Raw genomic sequence first — 25013 nt, 5'->3', positions numbered from 1 at the left:
TGTAGACACTGACACATATAAATCAAATGTCATGAATAGTGACTAGCAAGCAGAGTATTTTTTGAGACAGAATTGGCAAATAAAACTGTAAGATATTTAAAGTACATAACATGATAATTTGATATATGTATATATTATTTTTTAAATTTACTTTTAATTGGAGTATAATTGCTTTACAATGTGTTGGTTTGTGCTGTACAATGATGTGAATAGCCATAAGTATACATGTATCCCCTCCCTCTTGAATCTCCCCACTGCGCACCCCATCCCACTTCTCTGGGTTGTCACAGAGCACTGGGTAAGCTTCCTGTGTCACACAGCCACTTCCCACTAGCTATCTATTAATATTTTACATATGGTAATATACTACGTGTCAATGCTACTCTCTCAGTTCAACTTGCCCTCTCCTTCCCCCATTGTATCCACAAATCTCTTCTCTGTCTATGTCTCTCTTTCACTGGTTAATAGGTTAACCAGTGCCATTTTTCCAGATTCCATATATACGCATTAATATACAATATTTGGTTTTCTCTTTCTGACTTACTTCACTCTGTATAACAGGCAGTAGGTTCATCCACCTCAGCTTAAGTGACCCAAATTCGCTCCTTTTTAACATTAATTAAAATTCCCGTGTACAGATGTACCACAACTTCTTTATCCATTCCTCTCTCAATGCACATCTAGATTGCTTCCATGTCCTGGCTATTGTAAACACTGTTGCAATGAATTTTGGGTACACGTGTCTTTATGGATTATGGTTTTCTCAGGGTATATGCCCAATAGTAGAATTTCTAGGACATATGGTAGTTTTGTTTGGACTTCCCTGATGGCTCAGCAGCTAAAGAATCTGCCTGCAATGCAGGAGACACGGGAGATGGTTCAATCCCTAGGTCGGGAAGCTCCTTGGGGGAGGAAATGGCAACCCACTCCAGTATACTTGCCATTTCCACCTACCCCTCGCCCATAGTGCTGACCCTCATTTATGTATGTATTAGAAAAGAATTTACCTTTCTATTAACTCAAGTTGGAGAAGGAAATGGCAACCCACTCCAGTACTCTTGCCTGGAAAATCCCATGGATGGAGAAGCGTGGTGGGCTACAGTCCATGGGGTCGCAAAGAGTCGGACACGACTGAGCAACTTCACTTGTCACTTGTGTTTAACTTAAGTAACATAGCTATCATTTGACATGTTTACCTTTTATTTTTTGAAGAGAATACAGGTAAGTTCCACTCTCTTGCTGCTGCTGCTGCTGCTAAATCGATTCAGTCGTGTCCAATTCTATGCAACCCCATAGACGGCAGCCCACCAGGCTCTCCCATCCCTGGGATTCTCCAGGCAAGAACACTGGAGTGGCTTGCCATTTCCTTCTCCAATGCATGAAAGTGAAAAATGAACGTGAAGTCACTCAGTCATGTCCGACTCTTAGCGACCCCATGGACCACTGTCCATGGGATTTTCCAGGCAAGAGTACTGGAGTGGGGTGCCATTGCCTTCTCTGTCCAGTCTCTTAGACAGCATCAATTATACAAGACAATTTTATCAGTTATAGTCATCATGCTATACATTGGATCCTCAGACCTTATAATTTTCATATGTTAAAATGTATAACCTTTTACAAACCTCTCCCTATTTTCCCCACCCTCCAGGCCTTGGCAATCACTTTCCTATCTGTTTCTGAGTACCACATTTTTTTAGATTCCTTACAATTGAGATCATACAGTGTATTTCTCTAACTTATTTCACTTAGCATAAGGCCCTCCATGCTGCCACAAACAGAAGAATTTGTTTCTGTTTGTAATGGCTAAGTAAAATTCACATGTATTGTTTTAATCTCTTCACCTGTTGACAGATACTTGTTCCTATAATAGGTTGTTTCTAGGCTACTATGAATATTGCGACAATGAACATGGGAGTACAGATTTCCTTTGAGATCATTATTTCATTTCCTTTGAATACATATTCAGAAGTGAATATATATCCAGAAGTGGGAATTAATGGCCACATAACAGTTCTTTTTTAAATTTCATGAGAAACTTCCAGAAGGTATTCCAAGGTAGTTGCACCAATATACATACCTACTAATAATCCAGTAAGACCTCCATTTTCTACACATCCTCAACAACACTTATTTCTTACTTTTTGGTAAAAGCCATTTAAACAGGAATGAGGTGACATTTGTTGTACTATTGATTTGCACTTCGCTGATACTGATGTTGAGCATCTTGTCATATACTTCTTGAGCATTCTGTATTTGGGGAAAAATTGTCTATTCTATAAAAAATAGCATGCATTCTGTATACTGTATTTGAATATATAAAACTCAGTTACTTATCCATACACCAACAACAAATTATAGAAATAGAAATAATCCCATTTATAATTGCATCAAAAAAAATACTTAGAAATAAGTTTAAGCAAAGTGTTGAAATGTCTTTGTATGAAAACATTCAAGATACTCATGAAAGAAATTTTTAAAAGACACAAAAGGAAACATATTTTATATTTACTGACTGGAAGAATTAATATTGTTCATACATCTATACTACCCAAAGCTATCTTACATATTCACTGCAGTCTCTTTCAAAATTCCAAGGTGTTTTTCACAAAACAGAAAAAAAAAATTCTACAACTTGTATAAAACTGTTGTTTTGTTCAGTTGACAAGTCATGTCCGACACTTTGTGATCCCATGACTGCAGCACACCAGCCTTCCCTGTCCTTGACCATTTCCTAGAATTTGCCCAAGTTCATGCCCATTGAATTGGTGATGCCATCCAACCATCTCATCCTCTGTCACCCTCTTTTTCTTCTGCCTTCAATCTTTCCAGGCATCAGGGTCTTTTCCAGTGAGTCAGCTATTCACATTAGGTGCCCAAAGTATTGGAGATTCAGCTTCAGCATCAGTCCTTCTGAAGAGTATATGGGGTTGATTTCCTTTAAGGTTGACTGGATCGATCTCCTTGGTGCCCAGGGACTCTCAAGAGTCTTCTACAGCACCACAGTTCAAAACATCAGTTCTTCAGCACTCTGCCTTCTTTATTGTCTGTCCAGCTCATACATGCATACATGACTACTGGAAAGAGCATAGCCTTGACTATACAGACCTCTGTCAGCAAAGTGATGTTTTTGCTTTTAACACACTGTCTAGGTTTGTCACAGCTTTCCTGCCAAGAAGCAGTCGTCTTCTAATTTCATGGCTGCAGTCACCATCCACAGTGATTTTAGAGTCCAAGAAGAGGAAGTCTGTCACTGCTTCCACCTTTTCCCCTTCTATTTGCATGTAAGTGACAGGACCAGCTGCCATGATCTTAGCTTTTTTGATACTGAGTTTTAAGCCAGCTTTTTCACTCTCTTTTTTCACCCTCATCAAGAGGCTCTTTAGTTCCTCTTTGCTCTCTGCCATTAGAGTGGTATCATTCACATATCTGAGGTTGTTGATATTTCTCCCAGTAATCTTGATTTCTGCTTTTAGGACTCATCCAGTCCAGCATTTCGCATGACATCCTCTGCATATAAGTTAAATCAGCAGGGTGACAATATTCAGCCTTGACAGACTCCTTCACCAATTCTGAACCAGTTTATTGTTCCTTGTCTGCTTCTAACTGTTGTTCTTTGAACTGTGTACAGGTTTCTCAGAAGACAGGTAAGGTTGGTCTGGTATGCCCATCTCCTCAAGAATTTTCCACTTTGTTGTGATCCACACAGTTTGGTGAGATCAATGAAGCAGATGTTTTTCTGGAATTCCCTTGCTTTCTCTATGTTCCAGCAAATGTTGGCAATTTGATCTTTAGTTTCTCTGCCTTTTCTAAACCTAGCTTGAACATCTGGAAGTTCTGGGTTCACATAATGCTGAAGCCTAGCCTGAAGGATTTTGATCATAACCTTACTAGCATGGGAGATGAGTTCAGCTATTCAGTGGCTTAAACATTCATTAGTACTGCTCTTCTTGGGAATTGGGAGAAGGTTGACCTCTTCCTGTCCTCTGGCCACTCACTGCTGGCTTTTCCAAATTTTCTGACACATTGAATGGAGCACTTTAAATGCATCATCTTTTAGGATTTTAAATAGCTCTGCTGGAATTCCATCACCTCCACTAGCTTTACTGGCAGCAGGGCTTCCTAAGGACCACTTGACTTCACATTCTAGAATGTCTGGCTCTGAGTGAGAAACTACACCATTGTGATTATCTGGGTCATTAAGATATTTTTTTGTATGGTTCTTCTGTGTACTTTTTCCATCTCTTCTTGGTCTATTCTGCTTTATTAAATCACAAAATACCAAAGAGTCAAAGTGATCTTGAGAAAGAAGAATAAAGTTCAAGACTAGGGTTGCTGATTTCAAATTGTGTTAGAAAGCTATAGTAATCAAAACAGAATGATTTGCTTCTGGCACGAAAACAGACACAGATCAACAGAGCAGAACAGAGAAGCCAGAAAGAAACACACACCCATATATTGTCGGTTAGCTTATGAAAAAGGAGCCAAGACGATCCAGTGGGGAAAGGACAAGCTTGTCAAAAATGGCACTGGGAAAACTGGATAGTCCTATGAAAAAAATGAAACTGTACCCCTGTCTTTTACCATACACAAAAATCAACTAAAAATGGATTAAAAGTTGAACATAAGACTTTAAGCAATTAAACTCCCAGGACATCAAGGTAATCTTCCTTGACACCAGTCTTTGCAATGAGTTTTTGGGTTTCACACCAAAAGCAAAGGCAATAGCTGCAAAAATAAACAAGTGGGACCACATCAAACTCAAACAAAGGAACATCAACAAAATCAAATGGCAACCTATGGATTGAGAGAAAATATTTCCAAATCACATATCTGATAAGGGCTTAACATTCAAAAATACATGATACTCATACAACTCAAGGGCAAAAAAAAAAAAAACAGAAATAATCCAAATTTTTAATGGAGTATAAGAAAGAGTTTCGATAAATCTGAAGATTAGACTGTAGATGAAAGACACAGCAAGGTTCTCCTTCCAGAACAACAACAGCCTGTGCCTTCCTGGCATTACTTTCTTCATCTCCACGACAATTACAGTTCACAGTGTACATTCTTCAATTCATAGCAATCACCGCACAGTGAGCTATGATATGTGCTAAGAATAGTCCTACTTGGGGAAAAAAAAAAAAACACTAATATTTGCATCCTTACTATTTAGGCATATAAAAAGGAAGGTAATGTTCAGAGTTTACCATTTCATTATTTTCTATATTTCATTTCAAAATTGAGCCATCTAGTAAAGAAAAATGAGTTAAGAGACCTCAATAATATACACACAGAAAATCATTTTTAAATGGGAGCTTTAATGGATTATAATTTGGAGGTAATTTATTATTACTATTGTAACTGTATTCTTTTTGATTCTCTGCTGCATCAGGTTAGTAATTTATTACAAATATTAATACCAACATAAGGACAAATACTACTAAAGTTATTGTGAATAGAGAAAGACATAGATTATATTAGGCAAGAAATCAAAGTATGGGAAGTCAGCAATGGTATTAAAATAAAGGGCAGTATTGCCTTGAGACAAAGTAAGGTTCTCAAAGTTTCTTGAAACACCAAGAACAAGTCAGGTGTGAGAAATTAGCTTAATTTGTATACCAGAAACTCTACCTGAAGAAATTTATGTTCATAAAAACATTATGATACTAAAAACCAAAATTTGGCCAGAGAATAGGGTAGGGGTGGGTATATAGACATTCACAATTCTCCATTGCTTAGTGCATCAGGCTCTCAAGGACCACCCTCACTGAAGTCTTTCTCTATTGCTCAACCTGCAGGTACCAGCATCGAGAAAGAGACAGCTCTACTCCACAGGCAGTTGAACCCTACTTTTATTGCCTCGTGGCTTTCCTTAAGAAGCATCCCATGCAGCAGATTTCCTCCATCCCATCCCATCCCGCTGACTCCCCATGGTCAACAGGAGTCCTCACCCTGGGATCATTCCTCAATCCCCATGGCTCCAGCTCCCAGCTTCCATGGACACCAGTGGACTTACAACCCTGTCCGAGGTATGAAAGGCTGCAGCATGGCTTGTCTATGAGGTTCTCACTCCGTTCAGACTGTCACAGATTAGTGAGTTCACTCCCCAACTGTTTCAAATGCCTCCCCCATCCCAGTGGACGGCCATGGACACAGGGATCTCTCCCCTGCACTTCAGATCCCTCACCCCCAGTTACAGGCTGGTCCCACTTGCTCTCCTCCTTTCCCCTTCCTCCTTGTCCCTTCTTTCCTTTGTCCTACTGAGTTCTGTATGGATCCGGATATTCCTGGTCTTCTGTGAGAACTGCTGCATCTTTAGACGTTCTTGATGCATCCGTGGAGAAAGGTGAACCCCACTTCCACCTACCTCTCCGTCATCTTGTCCACCCCCATTTGTGCATGTATTAGAAACGAGTTTCCCTGTCTATTAAGTAACACTGCCATCACCACACATGTTTAACTTTTGCTTTTTGAGAACACAAGTTCCTCTCTCTTTAGTTCAGTTCAGTCGCTCCGTCATGTCTAACTCTTTGCGACCCCCTGGACTGCAGCATGCCAGGCTTCCCTGTCCATCACTGATTCCCAGAGCTTACTCAAACTCATGTCCATCAAGTCCAGTGATGCCATTCGATGATGTCCACTCTCTTAGAAAATTTCAAATATACAACACAATTTTATTAGTAACAGTAACCATGCTATACATTAGATCCTCGGTTCAGTTGCTCAATCATGTCCCACTCTTCGTGACCCCGTGGACTGCAGCAAGACAGGCTTCCTGTCCATCACCAACTCCCAAAGCTTGCTCAAACTCATGATTAGATCTCATGATTAGATCATGAGCCTCAAACACTAGATCCTCAGAGCTTACTAATTTTTTAGACATGAAAATGTGTAACCTCTAAAAATCTCTTATTTCCCCCACCCTCCAGGCTCTGGCAATCATTTTTCTACTCTGAGTTCCGTGGTTTTTTTTTTTCCTTGAGATTTCTTATAATTGACATCATATGGTATTTGTCTTTCTCTGACTTAGTTCACTTAGCATAATGCCCTCCAGTTTCATCCATGTTGCCAAAAATGGAAGGATTTCTTTCTTTTTCTGATGGCTAAATAGTATTTACCAATATATGTCACACGGAGAAGGCAATGGCACCCCACTCCAGTACTCTTGCCTGGAAAATCCCATGGACGGAGGAGCCTGGAAGGCTGCAGTCCATGGGGTCGCTGAAGGTTGGACATGACTGAGCGACTTCACTTTCACTTTTCACTTTCATGCATTGGAGAAGGAAATGGCAACCCACTCCACTGTTCTTGCCTGGAGAATCCCAGAGATGGGGGAGCTTGGTGGGCTGCCACCTGTGGGGTCGCACAGAGTCGGACAAGACTGAAGCGACTTAGCAGCATATATGTCACGTCACATTGTTTTAATCCATTCACCTGTTGAAAGATACTCAGGTTCTGCCTACACCAAGGCTCCTGTGAATAATGCTGCAGTGAACATGAGAATACAGATCTCTCTCTGAGACAATGATTTCATTTCCTTTGACTATATATCCAGAAGTAGGATAATGGATCACATAACAGTTCTCTTTCAAATTTCTTGAGGAACCTCCACAGTACTTTTCCATGGGAGTTGCACCAATATGCATCCCTACCTACCAACAGTGCATAAGCACTTCTTTTTCTCCACATCCTCAATAACATCTATCATTTCATACATTTTTAGTACCAGCCATTCAAACACATATGAGTTGATATCTCTTCTGCTTTTGTTCTGCATTTCCTTGATTATTAGTGATGCTGAGCATCTTGTCATATACCTGTTGATCATCTATATGTCTTATTAGCAGAAAAATTTCTATACTTTAAAGATGTAGCATACATTTTGTTTACTATATTCCAATATATGAAACTCAGTTGCCTACCTATATATCAACAATGAACTATCAGAAAATGGAATAAAAAGAACGATCCCATTTACTATCAAAAAAACATAAAACACTTAGAAGTAAACTTAAGCAACGTGTTGAAAGATTTATACAAAACCTTTAAGACATTGATAAGAGAAATTTTTAAAAAGATAAATATATGTAAAGTTAGGTTGTCTATTCAATGTGTTTCTTGTTTCTTGAAGTAGGATTTGTATTGCTATACTTTGCCAACTAAGGTCCGTCTAGTCAAGGCTATGCTTTTTCCTGTGGTCATGTATGGATGTGAGAGTTGGACTGTGAAGAAGGCAGAGCGCCGAAGAATTGATGCTTTTGAACTGTGGTGTTGGAGAAGACTCTTGAAAGTCCCTTGGACTGCAAGGAGATCCAACCAGTCCATTCTACAGGAGATCAGCGCTGGGATTTCTTTGGAAGGAATGATGCTAAAGCTGAAACTCCAGTACTTTGGCCACCTCATGCAAAGAGCTGACTCATTGGAAAAGGCTCTGATGCTGGGAAGGATTGGGGGCAGGAGGAGAAGGGGACACCCGAGGATGAGATGGCTGGATGGCATCAGGGACTCGATGGACATGAGCCTGAGTGAACCCCGGGAGATGGTGATGGACAGGGAGGCCTGGCATGCTGCGATTCATGGGGTCGCAAAGAGTCGGACACGACTGAGCGACTGAACTGAAACTTCCGTCTTAGAACTGTTTTTGTTGCATCCTATAAGTTTAGATCATGTTTTCATTGTTCTTTGTTTCTAGGAATTTTTCTATTTCCCTTATTTCTTCAGTAACCTGTTCATTATTCAGAAATGTGTTGTTTAATCCCCATGTGTTTGTGTACTTTAAAGTTTTTTTTTCTCTAATTGATATCTACTCTCACAGTGTTGTGGTCAGAGAAAATGCTTGATATAATTACAATTTTCTTAAATTTATTGAGGTTTGATTTGTGACCCAAGATGAGGAAAGCATTCCATGTGCACTTAAGAAGAAAGTGTATTCTTCTGCATTTGGATGGAATGTGCTGAAGATATCAATTAGGTCCATTTGGTCTAATATTTCCCTTTAGGCTTATGTTTCCTTATTAATTTTCTGTTTTATTGATCTGTCCACTGGTATAGGTGTGGTGTTAACTTGTCCTACTATTATTGTGTTACTGTCAATTTCCTCTTTTATGTCAGTTAGTGTTTACCTTATGTATTGAAGTGTTCATGCTGGGTACGTAAATATTTACAATTGCTATGTCTTTTTCTTGGACTGATCCCTTGATCATTTGGTAGTTTCCTTCTTCATCTCTTATAATAGTTTTGATTTCAAGGTCTATTTTTTCTGATACAAGAATTGCCAATCCGAATTTCTTTTGATTTCCTTTTGCATGGAATATCTTTTTCCATCCTCTCACTTTCAGTCTGTATGTGTCTCTAGGACTGAAGTGGGTCTCTTGTAGACAGCATATATATGGGTTTCGTCATTGTATCCATTCAGCCAGTCTGTGTCTTTGGTAAAAATGGAAGATAATAGCAAGTAAAGCAACTGATAAAGGATTGCTTTCCAAAATATACAAGTAGTTCATACAACTCAATCATCAAAAGCAAAGGCAAGAGCTGCAAAAATAAACTAGTGGGACCACATCAAACTCAAAACCTTCTGCATAGTAAAAGAAGCCATCAATAAAATGAAATGGCAACCTATGGAATGAAAAAAAATACTTGCAAATCACATATTTTGCTGAGGTCCAGCCCCAGTGGATCCAGGGAATTCAAAGCGGGGATGGAGTCAGTGAGGGAAAACTTTTTTATTTAGAAATATAAAGAGAGATTAGGGAAGAATAGTGTAGTAAGATAATTAGTGGAGAAAAGAGGCTGAATAACTTGGTTTACGTGGAAAACCAATAAAGTTCCAAGACAAGGAACTTGCACCATCTATGTAGGCCACTGGCGCCCGCTTGAATAGCAGAGGGTGCCCCACCTTGGGCTCCCTCTTGCCCGGGTCTTAGAAGCCAGGGCAAATAAGTAGACTCGGTGAGCCTCCACACTCCAGATGGGAATTCATCCAGAAAAGGGAGAAAAGAACGACATGGGGGAGACAAGCATCAGTGCCAGATCCACAACTTTATTTTCAAAAGCAGCTTATATACCCCAAGTTGTACATAAAGAAATAATGGAATATGCAGAGTTATGCAGGGGCAGCAGTCCTGACCCTTATGGAGACCAGACTTTATTTTTGCATACCTTCCTGTATACAAAAGGTCTCAGGTGGTTTACATTATCTTCTGGCCAGGGGGCCTGTAAACATTTTTATGGCTCTTTTCCTAGATAAATGTCTATCAACCAGAAAACTCATTTTCCCCTGAAGTGTTTTTTCTTTAATCTGCATCACCCTCAAAGTACTAAATAAAGTTACATTCCTGTAGAACCAAGGTGCAGTGGGTTATAACAAAGAAAGTACTTAACTCAAAGATCTAATGTTGCTAATGCCAGGGCTACTACCTGTTTTTTCTATATACCAACTATATCTACAAATAAAAGATATGAAAACTTGGCAGCAAGTATTGCCTCAACAAATGAAACCCTTAATCAGTCCTATTCTAATGATTTTGATTCCTCGGAAGCCCCTACATTCCTAGGATGTTTTAAGCTTCCTGTGCCTCTCGCAGTGGGGAGGCCGCAAACAATCACATGTGCAGCTGTAAGAGTCTGGCAGGCAGGCTAGAAAGCCATCAGAGGGGTTTTTGGATTGAAACACTTATTATGCCCAGGAGACTTATTATCTAAAAGCTCTAAATTAACTTTTTCCAGAAAAAGGTGGTGGGGGGACAGCCCCCTGTTAATGTCAGAAGAGTAGGTGGAAAGCATAACACAGTAAAGCAGGCAGACTCTGGTTTTGGGGCAGATGCACAAGCAGACCCAGTGAGGCTCCCTTAAGGCCCAACTCGCCTTTGCCTGTTGGACCCCTTAACCTCATGACCTTTGCCATGGGCGGGACTCCTCGTGCTGGCTCCCGGCAATATTTGGTAAGGGCTTCATATCCATGTACATATAAGAGACTCATGCAACTCAGTAGGAATAAAAAAGTAAATAACCCAAATTATTAAATGAGCAAAGGAAGAGTAAATATTTTGAAAAATCTGAAGATTAGACTGCCGATGACAGACACTGTAAGATTTTCCTTCTAGAACAAATGCCTGTGTCTTCCTGGCATTGCTTCCTTTATTTCCAATCACCTGTTTGGTGATTACAGTTCACAGTATACATCCTTCACTCAATAACAAGCACCCTACACTGAGCTATACATGCTAAGAATAGCCCTACTAACTATAAAAAACTAATAATTACATACTTAATCTTGAGGAATCTAAAATACAAGGTGATTTTCAGAATTTTCCACTCCATTGTTTTCTACATTCTATGTCAAAATTGAAATATCTAGTAAGGAAAAATGAGTTAGGGGACCTCAACAACACATGGATAGAAAGTCATTTAAAACTGGGAGCATTACTGGATTATAATTCAGGGGAATGTATTATTACTAATAGTACTGTAATTTTATTCCCTTTAATTCTCTGCTATACTAGGTTGATATTTATTTAAAATATTAATACCAACACAGAGACACACAGTACTCAAGTAACAGTAGACTGAGAAAGACAAAGCTTATGAGGCAGGAACTGAAATTACAGAAAGTTAGCAATGGTATCAAAACCAGGGGCAGTATTTCCTAGAAAGAAAGCAGAGTTCTCTAATTTTTGAAACAACACAAGCAAGCCAGATGTGAGCCAACCAGCTTAAGCTGTATATCAGAAACCTCACCAGAAGGAAAATGAAGTTCATAAAAGTATGACAATGCTAAAAGCCAAAATCCAGACAGTAGAATAGGGTAGTGTATATGTAGATACTGAAAATCACGAACAGAGGTAGACATGGAAGGAAATAAAATAATGAGCAAAGACTAACAGAGTTTTGCCAAGAAAATGCACTGGTCATAGCAGACACCCTCTTCCAACAACACAAGAGAAGACTCTACACATGGACATCACCAGACGGTCAACACCAAAATCAGACTGATTATATTCTTTGCAGCCAAAGATGGAGAAGCTCTATACAGTCAACAAAAACAAGACCAGGAGCTGACTGTGGCTCAGATCATGAACTCCTTATTACCACATTCAGACTCAAATTGAAGAAAGTAGGGAAAACCACGAGACCATTCAGGTATGACGTAAGTCAAATCCCTATGATTCTACAGTGGAAGTGAGAAATAGATTTAAGGGCCTAGATCTGATAGATAGAGTGCCTGATGAACTATGGACTGAGGTTCGTGACATTGTACAGGAGACAGGGATCAAGACCATCCCCAAGGAAAAGAAATGCAAAAAAGCGAAATGGCTGTCTGGGGAGGCCTTACAAATAGCTCTGAAAAGAAGAGAGGCGAAAAGCCAAGGAGAAAAGGAAAGATATAAGCATCTGAATGCAGAGTTCCAAAGAAAAGCAAGAAGAGATAAGAAAGCCTTCCTCAGCGATCATTGCAAAGAAATAGAGAAAAAAAAAAAAAAAAAAAAACAGAATGGGAAAGACTAGAGATCTCTTCAAGAAAATTAGAGATACCAAGGGAACATTTCATGCAAAGATGGGCTCGATAAAGGACAGAAATGGTATGAACCTAACAGACACAGACGATGTTAAGAAGAGGTGGCAAGAATACACAGAAAAACTGTACAAAAAAGATCTTCATGACCCAGATAATCATGATGGTGTGATCACTAAACTAGAGCCAGACATTCTGGAATGTGAAGTCAAGTGGGCCTTAGAAAGCATCACTACCAACAAAGCTAGTAGAGGTGATGGAATTCCAGTTGAGCTGTTTCAAATCCTGAAAGATGATGCTGTGAAAGTGCTGCATTCAATAGGAGAAGGGGACGACCGAGGATGAGATGGCTGGATGGCATCACGGACTCGATGGACTTGAGTCTGAGTGAACTCCGAGAGTTGGTGATGGACAGGGAGGCCTGGCGTGCTGCAATTCATGGGGTCGCAAAGAGTCGGACACGACTGAGCAACTGAGTTGAACTGAATGAGCATCAGGAAAATCAAAGCACAAAAGGGTCTAAAAAATAAATTGTAAAGGGACTTGGTCATCTGATAAAAAGAATAAGAAAATCAAATTAGAAAACCAAAATATAAAGACTTATGCACATGATAGACCCAGAGAATGCTCAACAGAGAAAATTTCGGCCTTAGTGACCAGCGAACAGAAGCCTCCAGCATCAGTAACAAAAACCCTGGGCAGGACTCACGACTGCACTTCTGGGAACAGCCTCAGTTTCAAAGTTTGGGCACTATACCACCTAAAAGTAAACACAGACAAGGATTATAGCTTGCTATGACACTGAATCAAGACCATAGTATTTGTTATTTTATTCTTCTCAATAAATTATAAAGTTAATGAATCACTAACCATCAGTTTCCAGTCAGATCCTCTTTAGCCATATGTTGGATATCTGAACCTGTTATATGATCCCCAATAACATTTTTAATAATTAAATTTATGGATGTTTAATTGAAGGGGACTTGCTTTACAATACTGCACTGCTTTCGGCCAAACATCAACATGAATCAGCCATAGGTGTACCTGTGTCCCCTGCTCTTGAACCTCCTTCCCATCTTCCTTCCTACCTTCCTTCCCATCCCACCCCTTGAAGCTGTTACAGAAATATATGGAAGGCTTCACAAATTTGTGTGTCATCCTTGGGCAGGGGCCATGCTAACCTTCTCTGTATTATTGCAGTTTTTTTATATATGTGCTACCAAAGCGAACATAGAAATAACATTTCAATAGAAAAAAAATCATATAGTTAGTCATCTACCAATAAATAATATATTACATTAGGAATTAGGGTATTCTGCTATATTTACTGCCTCTTATAAAATCTAATTTTGATAAGGCCCAAAGTTCCATGTCGGAATTAAGCATATATTTATGCATAATACATGTATGCACAGAAATATATGCACACAAATATGTCTATGTTATACAAGCTATTACTCTCCTTGTCTGTCACAATAAGCTATTTAGTTGATGAGACAGATAGTCCTAAATTTCTCCAACTTATTTGTCTTGTTTTTGAGAAACACTTCTTTTATTTTCATCACCTAATTTTCTTTTTTTTTTCTTTTTTTAATTTATTTTTTATTTTACTTTACAATACTGCATTGGTTTTGCCATACATTGATATGAATCTACCATGGGTGTACATGAGCCCCCAAACCTGAACCGCCCCCACCTCCCCATATCATCTCTCTGGGTCATACCAGTACACCAGCCCCAAGCATCCTGTATCCTATATCAAACCTAGACTGGCGATAATGTTTCTTACATGATAGTATACATGTTTCAATGCCATTCTCCCAAATCATCCCACCCTCTCCCTCTCCCTCACAGTCCAAAAATCTGCTCTACACATCTGTGTCTCTTTTGCTGTCTCGCATACAGTGTCATCATTACCATCTTTCTAAATTCCATATATATGTGTTAGTATACTGTATTGGTGTTTTTCTTTCTGGCTTACTTCACTCTGTATAATTGGCTCCAGTTTCATCCACCTCATTAGAACGGATTCAAATGTATTCCTTTTAATGGCTGAGTAATACTCCATTGTGTATATGTAGCACAGCTTTCTTATCCATTCATCTGCTGATGGACATCTAGGTTGCTTCCATGTCCTGGCTATTATAAACAGTGCTGCGATGAACATTGGGGTACACGTGTCTCTTTTTCAATTCTGGTTTCCTCAGTGTGAATGCCCAGCAGTGGGATTGCTGGGTCATAAGGCAGTTCAATTTCCAGTTTTTTAAGGAACTGCCACACTGTTCTCCATAGTGGCTGTACTAGTTTGCATTCCCACCAACAGTGTAAGAGGGTTCCCTTTTCTCCACACCCTCTCCAGCATTTATTGCTTGTAGACTTTTGGATCATAGCCATTCTGACTGGTGTGAAATGGTATCTCACTGTGGTCTTGATTTGCATTTCTCTGATAATGAGTCATCACCTAATTTTAAATAACCATTTTATTCTTAGATACCATGCCCCTCTGAAATAAGAGCAGAGAAAATCTAGTAAATGCTGATATCTTATCCTTAATTAAATTATCACTCTTCAAGTAAATTAGAAGAAGAATCATGTTCAGATCTCATTCAGGAGGGTAAAATCTCTATTTTATCAGTTCTCTTGTCCAAACTAAATTCTTGCTTACTTCATTCTTAAATTCTGCTTCCTTAAAAAGGATGGACAGGAAACATAATATTAAAATCATGCTTGCAAGAGTCTATGATTTTATGCTTCAGTTGGCCAAAGGTAGGGCAAGGAATAATTTCTGAAATATTACAATACATCACAGAAGCATGAAGGTCTAGTTCTACTGTCAAAGAGAAGATGCTTGGAGATGGTTCAAAACCTAAGCCCTCTGGGTTGTCAGGATGTACTCCCAACCAGACAAATAAATTTTGTGTAAAAAAAGTCAAAGTCAGGAAAGGGCAGGCCTTGTTTGTAGAGCCAATGACACTGTCTTGGTTGCTGACCAGGTAATATTCTTATATTACCATCTGGAGATTTATTTGCTATTTTCTCAAAGAAACAAACTTAACGAGAAGATTAAAGATGCATAAAAGTAGAAGAGCCGCCAAGGCGCCTAGAAGAAAGGCTAGCCAGGAGAACCAGGCCCCCACACTGATAATTGTCAGAGACTGTAACAGTGAGTGTTTTATAGACAGAGCAGCAAGTGGATAAAACCAATGTTCTAGGGTCACTTTGTTTTGCAGTCAAAGACAAAATATTTTTCTCTTTAAGCAGATTCATCACAGCTCCGGATGTGGTCCTGGTTACACACATGCAGAGGGCCACAGGCATGTGTGATGTGACATCAGGAAGTGAACAGATGAGTGTATTGGTGCCCAGTCACCTGCATCTGCTAATAATGGGACCTGGGGAAAATCACTTGCCCTCTCCAAGTCATCACATCTTCATTAACATAACTTGGTGATCATAGTGAAGATTAAGGCTGTCTCACAGGGTTACTGTGAAACACAAATTTTAAAATGTTTTAAAGCTTTCGGGAAAGTATCAAAGACATGCATGGGGTCACTAAGGTGAGTGAGCAGATCCAAGGTACAGTATCCTTTTTCTCTTAGTATTCTCTTTGTACTTAATAGTAGCGATCAGTCAGTCATGTGTTTACTCTTACCCCAGCGTGATGGTAAACCACACAGATCAACTGGACTTTTCTTGTCATTTCAGTGTCTAAAATGCAAGCATTAGTCTATGTAGAGTGAAAAAATTACAAACTCCTAGAGGGCCTCACTGCTCAGAGTCTGCAGAGTCCCAACATTAAATGGTCTTAAAAGAATGGCCTAAACACTCTGGCTCAGAATTAAGTTCCAAATGTTTGCAGAGCACAGAAGCACTTCTGGGAGCAATACAAAAATGCAGGTAGTAACCTACTTCTCCAACTATCTATCTGTGCAAATATCATCATCCATCTAAATTTACACAGAAGGCGCTGCTTCTTCCCCACCCGCGCTACTACAGCACCAATTTCTGCTCAGAGCAACAGGGAAACAGAAGGCGTCCCTCCACAGGATGGATTTGATAACCGCAAGTGACTAGATAATCTCAGAATGGCTTATGTTTTTATTTAAGCAAGGTCCCGCCTGCTCCTGCTGCTGGTCATGTCAAATCTGCTCTTGTGCCAAGGCAACTTCTGCACATTCCTCTGTCCTCATGGTGATGACCTCTGCTTGAACTCCCTTAAAGACCTGTTTAACCGTGCCACCAACCTGTCCCATGACATCTATAACCTCTTCTCGAAACTGTTCAATGAGTTTGTAAGTACTGTGGTGGTGGTGGTTTAGTTGCTAAGTTGTGTCCGACTTTTGTGACCCCAAGGACTGTAGCCTGCCAGACTCCCAGAAGGAAGCTTCGCGTTAGTGACTGAATTATCCTTTAAACAAGAAGGCTGCATCAGCCAAACTTCAAATAACATACTCTCTAGGTCAAAGAAGCCGTCAGCTCATAAGATGTGGAAATCGAAGAAAGGATCAATTTCGTGAAATCTCAGTTTCCTAAGAAGTGCAATAGCTTTTTCTATTTCCTTTCATTCATTTTCTTTTTTAAATTTCCAAAATAAATGATTTTGTATTCGTCAGCTAGGAATACCATAAAAGAATACAATAGACTCAGTGGAATAAACAACAGAAATTAAGATTTGCAGGGAATAATTTAGAGCTACAATAGAAGGGGGGTTACAACTATAAACAATTATTCTCTTCCTGATGATGGTATTGGAAAGTTATATGTTAATTCTTTTAGGTCAATCAAGGAGCACACAGTAGAGCAGACAACTAATTTAAAAAAAAAGGCGCTAAAGGTTTCTATTAAATTCATGTAGTTCTTTTTCAGTTCACTTCAGTTCAGTCACTCAGTCATGTCTGACTCTTTGTGACCCCATGACTGCAGCACGCCAGGCCTCCCTGTCCATCACCAACTCCTGGAGTTTAGTCAAACTCATATCCATTGAGTTGGTGATGCCATCCAACCATCTCATCCTCTGTCGTTCCCTTCTCCTCCTGCCCTCAATCTTTCCCAGCATCAGGGTCTTTTCAAATGAGTCAACTCTTCACATCAGGTGGCCAAAGTATTGGAGTTTCAGCTTCAACATCAGTCCTTCCAATGAACACCCAGGACTGATCTCCTTTAGGATGGACTGGTTGGACCTCCTTGCAGTCCAAGGGACTCTCAAGAGTATTCTCCAACACCACAGTTCAAAACCATCAATTCTTCGGCACTCAGCTTTCTTTACAGTCCAACTCTCACATCCGTACATGACCACTGGAAAAACCATAGCCTTGACTAGATGGACCTTTACTGGTAATGTCATGTCTCTGCTTTTTAATATGCTGTCTAGGTTGGTCATAACTTTTCTTCCAAGGAGTAAGCGTCTTTTAATTTCATGGCTGCTTTATGCGCTAGTTTTTGTTTCATCCTCCATTTTTGACTGTCCATGTTTTTTCCAACTCTTCCAAGTAATCTTTTTAAATGTTCATAACTTCCGCTAAAGATTAGTTTTTCTCTATCAATGTGTTAGCTAGATTTTTCTACTCTTATTCTCAGTCGATGCTTAGTGTTTCCTACAACTTTACACCATCTTTTTCTGACGTACCATTTTGTCACCATAAACAACATTGTATTCTGCATGTGGGATAAACACTAAGTTTTTTGTTGTGTGGATTCAGAGATAAGTCAGAGTTATAATTGTATAACTCCTTATAAGGGAATATATTGGCTTCAACCCACAGTAAACAAGAGATTAAATGGTTAAATATAGGTGTGTGCATGTGTTCTAAGTCACTTCAGTTGTGTCCGACTCTTTTCAACACTACTGACTATAGCCCAACAGGTTATTCTGTCCATAGACAGGCAAGAATCCTGGAGTATGCTGCTATACCATCTTGCAGGGGATTCTCCTCACCTAGGGATCAAACCTGAGTCTTCTTCTATCTCTTGCATTGGCAGGAATGTTCTTTACCACTACCATCACCTGAGAAGCACCAAATATTGGTACATATGTACTATGAACTGAAGTCGCTCAGTTGTGTCCAACTCTTTGTGACCCCATGGACTGTAGCCTACCAGGCTACATTCATGGGATTTTCCAGGCAAGAATACTGGAGTGGGTTGCCATTTCCTTCTCCAGAGGATCTTCCTGACCCAGGGCTTGAACCCGGGTCTGCCGCATTGCAGGCAGACACTTTACCATCTGAGCCACCAGGGAAGTGAAGTCGCTCAGTCATGTCCGACTCTTCGTGATCCCATGGACTGTAGCCTACCAGGCTACATTCATGGGATTTTCCAGGCAAGAATACTGGAGTGGGTTGCCATTTCCTTCTCCAGAGGATCTTCCCGACCCAGGGCTTGAACCCGGGTCTGCCGCATTGCAGGTCACCAGGGAAGCCCTACATATGTACTATAATTGGGTCAAATACTAAATTTTTAAAAAAAGATAATAAAACAGAGGCTGAACTTAGGAAAGTTAGATGTAAAATCATTTTTTATAGAGACAATGTAGAGAAAAAGTAGGAAAAAAATGACTTTCAAATTTTGTGACCCCACCCATTAAAAAAAATTACACATCTATCAAACATGTTAATGTTCTGGTAATGGGTTCATCTAGTGAATGCCCAACAACCCTAACTAATTACCTGATCACTTTTAGGATGAACAGTATGCCCAGGGCAGATAGTACTACATCAATACCACCAACAGCTGCCACACCACTTCCCTCCATGCTCCTGAAGAAAAAGAACAAGTCCAACACACGCACATGAGTCTTTTACCCCTGGGTTTTTCACCGGATCAAATGAGACACTATACAGATGTTACCAAGAACCAGATTATTAGAGGCAATGGTAACTGTACATGCAGAGAAAGGTGGAAGAACCATCAGCAATTGAAGAGAAATTATATTATGCAGTTGATGAAGCATGAGTGAAATCAAGGGATGACTAAACATTTGTAGTAGCAAAATAAATAACAGATCTATAAATTGTCCATGCAGACAACTTTAGTTCAACCAATGCATTAGACACAGGATCGCAGCTATTATACTGTATCAAAACATGAAATGAACGAACTTCCATGGGTAAAATATAAGATTGCAAAATTCATGAATATGTAAGAAACACACCCTAGTTTTGCGTACTCCCTGTTACTAGTGAGTTCTATGTGGGAATCCTATACTGCACCACCAGAGCCCCCGCATCTGCCTCTCAAGGCTCTCCTGATTCTGCTTCTACTTCTCTGACACCTTCATTCGTCATTCTCAATGACTCCTCTGTCGCCTTTTATTCTTAATTTGTAAGTCTCCCCACAATGGCCTATAAAACATTGTTTTGCTTCTCATGTCCGCAACGATTGCCTCTGTTCTGAGGACAACACAGTTTACATATCAAGCCTCAATCATTTATGGCAGCTCCAAACTCATCGTTATAATCTCTCCTTTCTGATTTCCTGCATTATCCTTCCTCCTAACATTATTTAAAATATTTTCACATGCATCTCCCCTTAAAATACTATCTTCTCTCTCTACAACTTTCTTAACGATACCAGCATTCTTTTCCTCTGTTAACCTCATTAATAATGAGGATGATCAAGTAAAGGAAAAAGGTCAAAGACAAAGAGGAGGAGGGATTTGTCAATAAGCTTAAATTTAAAGTTTATTGAGAGTTACTACATGGCTTCACATTTTACTCAGCACTTTATGTGCATTACTATATTTAATCTATTCAGTTTTCTGTTCTTTACCAGTAAAACAGTTCATGGCTGTAAAGAAATCAAGCATATTAAGTAGATATCTTCAGCCCTCAGGATTTTCATGCTCAATTCTGCTAGTAGTAGTGAACTAGGGGGGAAACCCTCCATTGTGAATCCCACTGATGCTGTTACTAAAGACAACGCTGTACCATTTTCTGCCCGGAGACATGTCAACAAAACAGACTCTTCTGATGTCAGCAGGGGGCTGGTGTTGGGATCAGCTGAGGAGAGAAGCCTGTTTAGGAATGTCATGTCTTCTTCCTTGTCTCTTTGTTGTAATATCATAAAATAAATTACCAATCAAAAATCAATACGAAGGACTCATCTGATTCATTAACACAAATGAATCACTGGGTGACAGTGATGTGGGCACAGATGGAATCCCTCTTTCCTGGGTCAGGCACTGTAGGCACGTACTGACTTGCCATAAAATACTTAGATGCTCTCACGCAAATATACAAACGTAAAAGAACTCACTGAGTGGTGGTAGAATTTCAGAGGAAAAAAGAAAATTCTTCATGTTATAAATTAGAACATATCAGAATCAGTTCCTAAAATAACCTAGATTTTTAATAATTCAGCAAAGTGTGAACTAATAGGTTACATTTTATACTTCTGCAACTTTTACTACCTTCAAAAATCTCTGCCATACACATAGGAATAACCAAGAGTTCTCTAGGTCAACTGCTCTGAGCAAAGATCACATGTTACCAAAACCACTGAATTATGATTATTTTAATGAGACTGTTTCTTATGGTTGCTTAGAATGAAGTTCTTAGCAAGTGGATACTCATGTTACTGTACTCCTGGAATGAACCTCTGTACCATCTAGTCACGAACCTGCGGAGTATGAAAGAAGTTTCAGATGCTATCCTATCAAGCCCCAGAGAGAATGTGAAAAAAGTAAAAGAACTTCAAGCACTCATAGAGAGGGTGTTCAGCCAGGTAAGCATGCTGCAGAGGGCTTTCTTGCTTTGCTCATGAATAAAAGAGGTGACCTCTGTAATGCGGAAGGAGTTTTGAAATATCTCATTTTGTAAGAAAAAGATTCATGACTTCTATATTCTAGACTGCTACTACATAAAGCAGGAACCTAGTCATTCATAGTGATAGATTCTACTGTGAAGGAATCCGAATTTCACTGCAGTTTTTGACATGGGCAGCCTTCCCTGCATTGCACACAATTTCACCAAAAGTTTGCCTCTTCCTGGGCACCGGTGGTTGAAATGTTTTCAAGAGTAAGAGAACTAGAGAACGGAATTTCCAAGATCAGCATTTTCTTCAAAGTAACCCAGGACATCTGCTATTGAAGTTCCACTTGTCTTCTTTCTCTGTTCTCCTCAGATCAAAGGATGAGAGTGGGAAGGAAGAAAAGAGAAAGTTAAAACTAAACTTGAGTTATGTTTCTACATTTTAGATTCCTAATAGGCTTCTTATAGGCTGGCTCCAAAATCCATATCTAGAGAGTTTTATATTCGTGTGTCTTCCCCAAATCTTAATTTGATAATCAGAAGGAACAAAGATAAGCAAATACTAATAAAACACATAAGAGGTCATTATGTTTTGGGTATTCAGGTTATTCTCACAGTCAAGAGGAAGATGGCCTAAGCTAACACTGTCTGGTGAGGACTCTCATCCCTGCTGTCAAGCAATGAAGACAGGCGTCATTCTGCATTTTTTAACCTGTTCCACTGCCTGCGTAGGGATTCAGGAAAAATTGACATTTACACCAAACTCCTGGCATGCCGACTCCTCCATGACAAGTGCTAAATCCACATCCATCCCATCCAGCTCTGAGATGGTTGTAATGATCTATACCATAGCAAGTTTCTTTGACCTTTATAGCTTTTTAATGCATGCTCTGTGAAATGGGTTTCCTCTTAAAAAAATAAACACAGACTCTCTAGAGATGTCAAAATCTAAGAAGGCAATTTGTCAACATTTCTTATCTTCATTTAATAGAAAATCAAAAGAAAATCCACTCCTACAATTGAGAGAATGAAGCTCCTATTAAAACTAGTCACAAATAGCAGAAGCTGGCATTACAAAGAAGACCATTAAGAGATTACTTAAGAATCACAGCCAGTTATTCTGGTCAAGTTATTAGAATCAAAGAATTAGACAACTGTTCATCATTCTGGTCATGCCACCAAGAAGACAGAATTCTCAAGATTCTTTATGAAAGCCAGCCACGAACTGTCAGCCAACTATCACAGTGTTACACCAGACAAGATAAGTTCTTCACACCTTTGTATAAAGCATGAGGTTTACTGAACTGTCTAAAGATTGTTAGGCCGCTGTCTTGGTCCTTCTGGGTTGCTATAACAAAACATCACAGACTTAAAAACAATGGAAATGTATTTCCACAGCGTGGTCATGCAGGGCCCTTTCTGGTCACACATTTCTTTCTGTATCCTCACACGAAGGGAGGGCTCGGGAGCTCTGTGTGTCTCTTATATATAAAAGCACTCATCTCATTGAAGAGGCTCCATCCTTGTAACTCCATCACCTCACAAAGGCCCCACCTAGGGTTACCATAACCATGGGAATCCGGGTTTCATCATATGAAACTTCTGGGGGACACAAAGGCTGAGACCACAGCAGATACAAAGGTGATCTGGCTCATCCTCCTCCAGGGGCTGTCGTCACCCACACTCCACTGCATCCTCATCTCTTGCATCACCTTGCAGCCATTCCATACATTCCATCACTCTGGGTTTCCCAAGTCCAGGTCAGTCAAGTGTCGGCTCCATCTCATATTCAGCCTATTCAGTGTTTCCCTCTCCCCTGCTGAGGCCCAGGGGACCTACCAGGAAGTGCAGATGTGTCCATTTCTGCAAGGTTCCTTCTCTCTCCCTCTCTGGATTGTCATTCCTGGGGCCATGTTGGAACAGGGTAGATGGTAATGAGATGAGAAAGTTCTGACATCACTGACTTACATGGTGCTGTAGTAGCCCTTTGGTGGTCAAGAGGGACTGACCTGGGATTCCCCCTGACTGACAAATGTCCCTCTTATGGGGCACCCTTGTGATTTTCCCGGACATTCACAGGTTGGAGATATCGGACTTCATATGTTCTTTTTTAATCAGGGGAAATGTGCTGGTACCCACAGCTCCCCACCTGCAGTAGTCACCACAGCCTCTCTGTTTCCCCCGCTCTGTAAGAACCTTCTGGAGAAAATTAATTAGCCTGAAGTCAGCTACCCACTAGCTGACCTGCAGGAAACCCATGTATCATAAACACTCCAAACAACTGAATGGTAGAAATACTAGTGTGCATCTGACCCCTTTCCTGAGGTCTCTGGACAATTCTCTGTCTGGTCACATAGACAGAGAGTAGATCAGAAAGTTGGATCCATAAACATACATTTATCTGAGGAGTGAGATACCATTCTTTCCTCCTTGTATAGTAACTATCTTTGTAAATAATTATTTGGCTTTACAAACATCCCCTATAGGTCCCTGAATTACAAAACCCTCCAAACATACTTAAGTCTCTATAGAGACTAAAAAGACGTGACTAAATCAGGGTTGCTCACCTTATTCAACTGCCTCCAGAAAAACTGTGATGAGGGCCCATCTCTTGGCTAGCTCTCCTGAGAAGTCCGTAGTGTTGCTGGGCTGGTTTTGCAGTATCGTTATGGCTTTAGCAGGAATTTCTAGTAAACAAGACAATGGGAAATAAAAAGGTAGAAGGGAAAGGGGAATGAAGAGGAAGGAAAGAGAAAGACAGGACGGAAAAGCAGAAGAGGGAAAATGAATAAAAGATTTGGGTTTTGAAGAGTTAAACACTATTAATACTAGAATAGTGTATTTGGTAAAGACCCATATATATATATTGGAGAAGGAAATGGCAACCCACTCCAGTACTCTTGCCTGGAGAACCCTAGGGACAGAGGAGCCTGGTTGGCTGCCATCTATGGGGTCACACAGAGTCGGACATGACTGAAGTGACTTAGCAGCAGCAGCACCAGCATATATATATATATATGATTTAACTTTTATACCCCAAGAGTAAATATCATCTCAAATTCTCCTTTTACCTCCACTTTCTCTTTTCTCCTCTTTTTCTGAAACTTTCCTTTGTATTAGGAGTATTCTTTTGTTGCTACTAATTGAGCTGACATAGTTCTAGGGATGAACAAAATTGGTTACCTCTTCAGCACAGAATCTAGGGAAATTTCCTACCGTCATAAATACACACCCTTCACGCATATACAGGAACACTGTCCAGCAAAACCAATCTCTTCCCTCAAAGCCAGGGTTATCTTTGCCTGAGTCCTGCTCCTGCCACTAGCTGTGATGACCCAAACCTTTCAGAACATGAGAGAATACTCTGCCTCAAAAAAAATCTATTAATCTCTCCTTTTGCTCCTGCATGCATGCAAAATGCCATCTTTCTTGCAGAAGATCACGGGAAAGACCTGTATGCACTTTCCAAATCATTTATTGCTGGAAATATCTAATTTCACTGTGTGACCCTCTGAAGTTTCTTTCCTTCAATGTCTAGGTATCTCTAGCAAAGAAGATGGTATTTATTAGAGGAGAAATTTGGCAATAAAGGGGAACAAAGCAATTGTAGGAGACATACACTCACCAATAGCCCACACGTCTTCATGTATTCGTCTCTTATAAAGCTTATTCCAAGTATAAATTTAAGACTCTGGATCAACAACACAGGTGGTGATATTGAAAGGTGTCTCCCTGCTTGACCATGACATGTA

At 39.9% G+C, this 25013-nt stretch overlaps 1 non-coding gene and 1 pseudogene across 1 annotated transcript; one reads left to right on the top strand and one right to left on the bottom strand.

Annotated features, from left to right (window-relative positions):
- The first annotated feature begins 5974 nt into the window (after window positions 1-5974).
- LOC128056197 (placental prolactin-related protein 4-like) lies at window positions 5975-22060 on the top strand (annotated as a pseudogene).
- On the bottom strand, window positions 13638-13746 carry LOC128057013 (U6 spliceosomal RNA). The gene has a single exon (XR_008200211.1). It is a non-coding gene; the product is annotated as a U6 spliceosomal RNA (small nuclear RNA).
- Window positions 22061-25013: the final 2953 nt, after the last annotated feature.

Source organism: Budorcas taxicolor, chromosome 11, assembly GCF_023091745.1.
Source record: "Budorcas taxicolor isolate Tak-1 chromosome 11, Takin1.1, whole genome shotgun sequence".
NCBI lineage: Eukaryota > Metazoa > Chordata > Mammalia > Artiodactyla > Bovidae > Budorcas > Budorcas taxicolor.
Note: the sequence above shows the minus strand (reverse complement) of the source record. Positions and strands in the feature narration are given on the sequence as shown.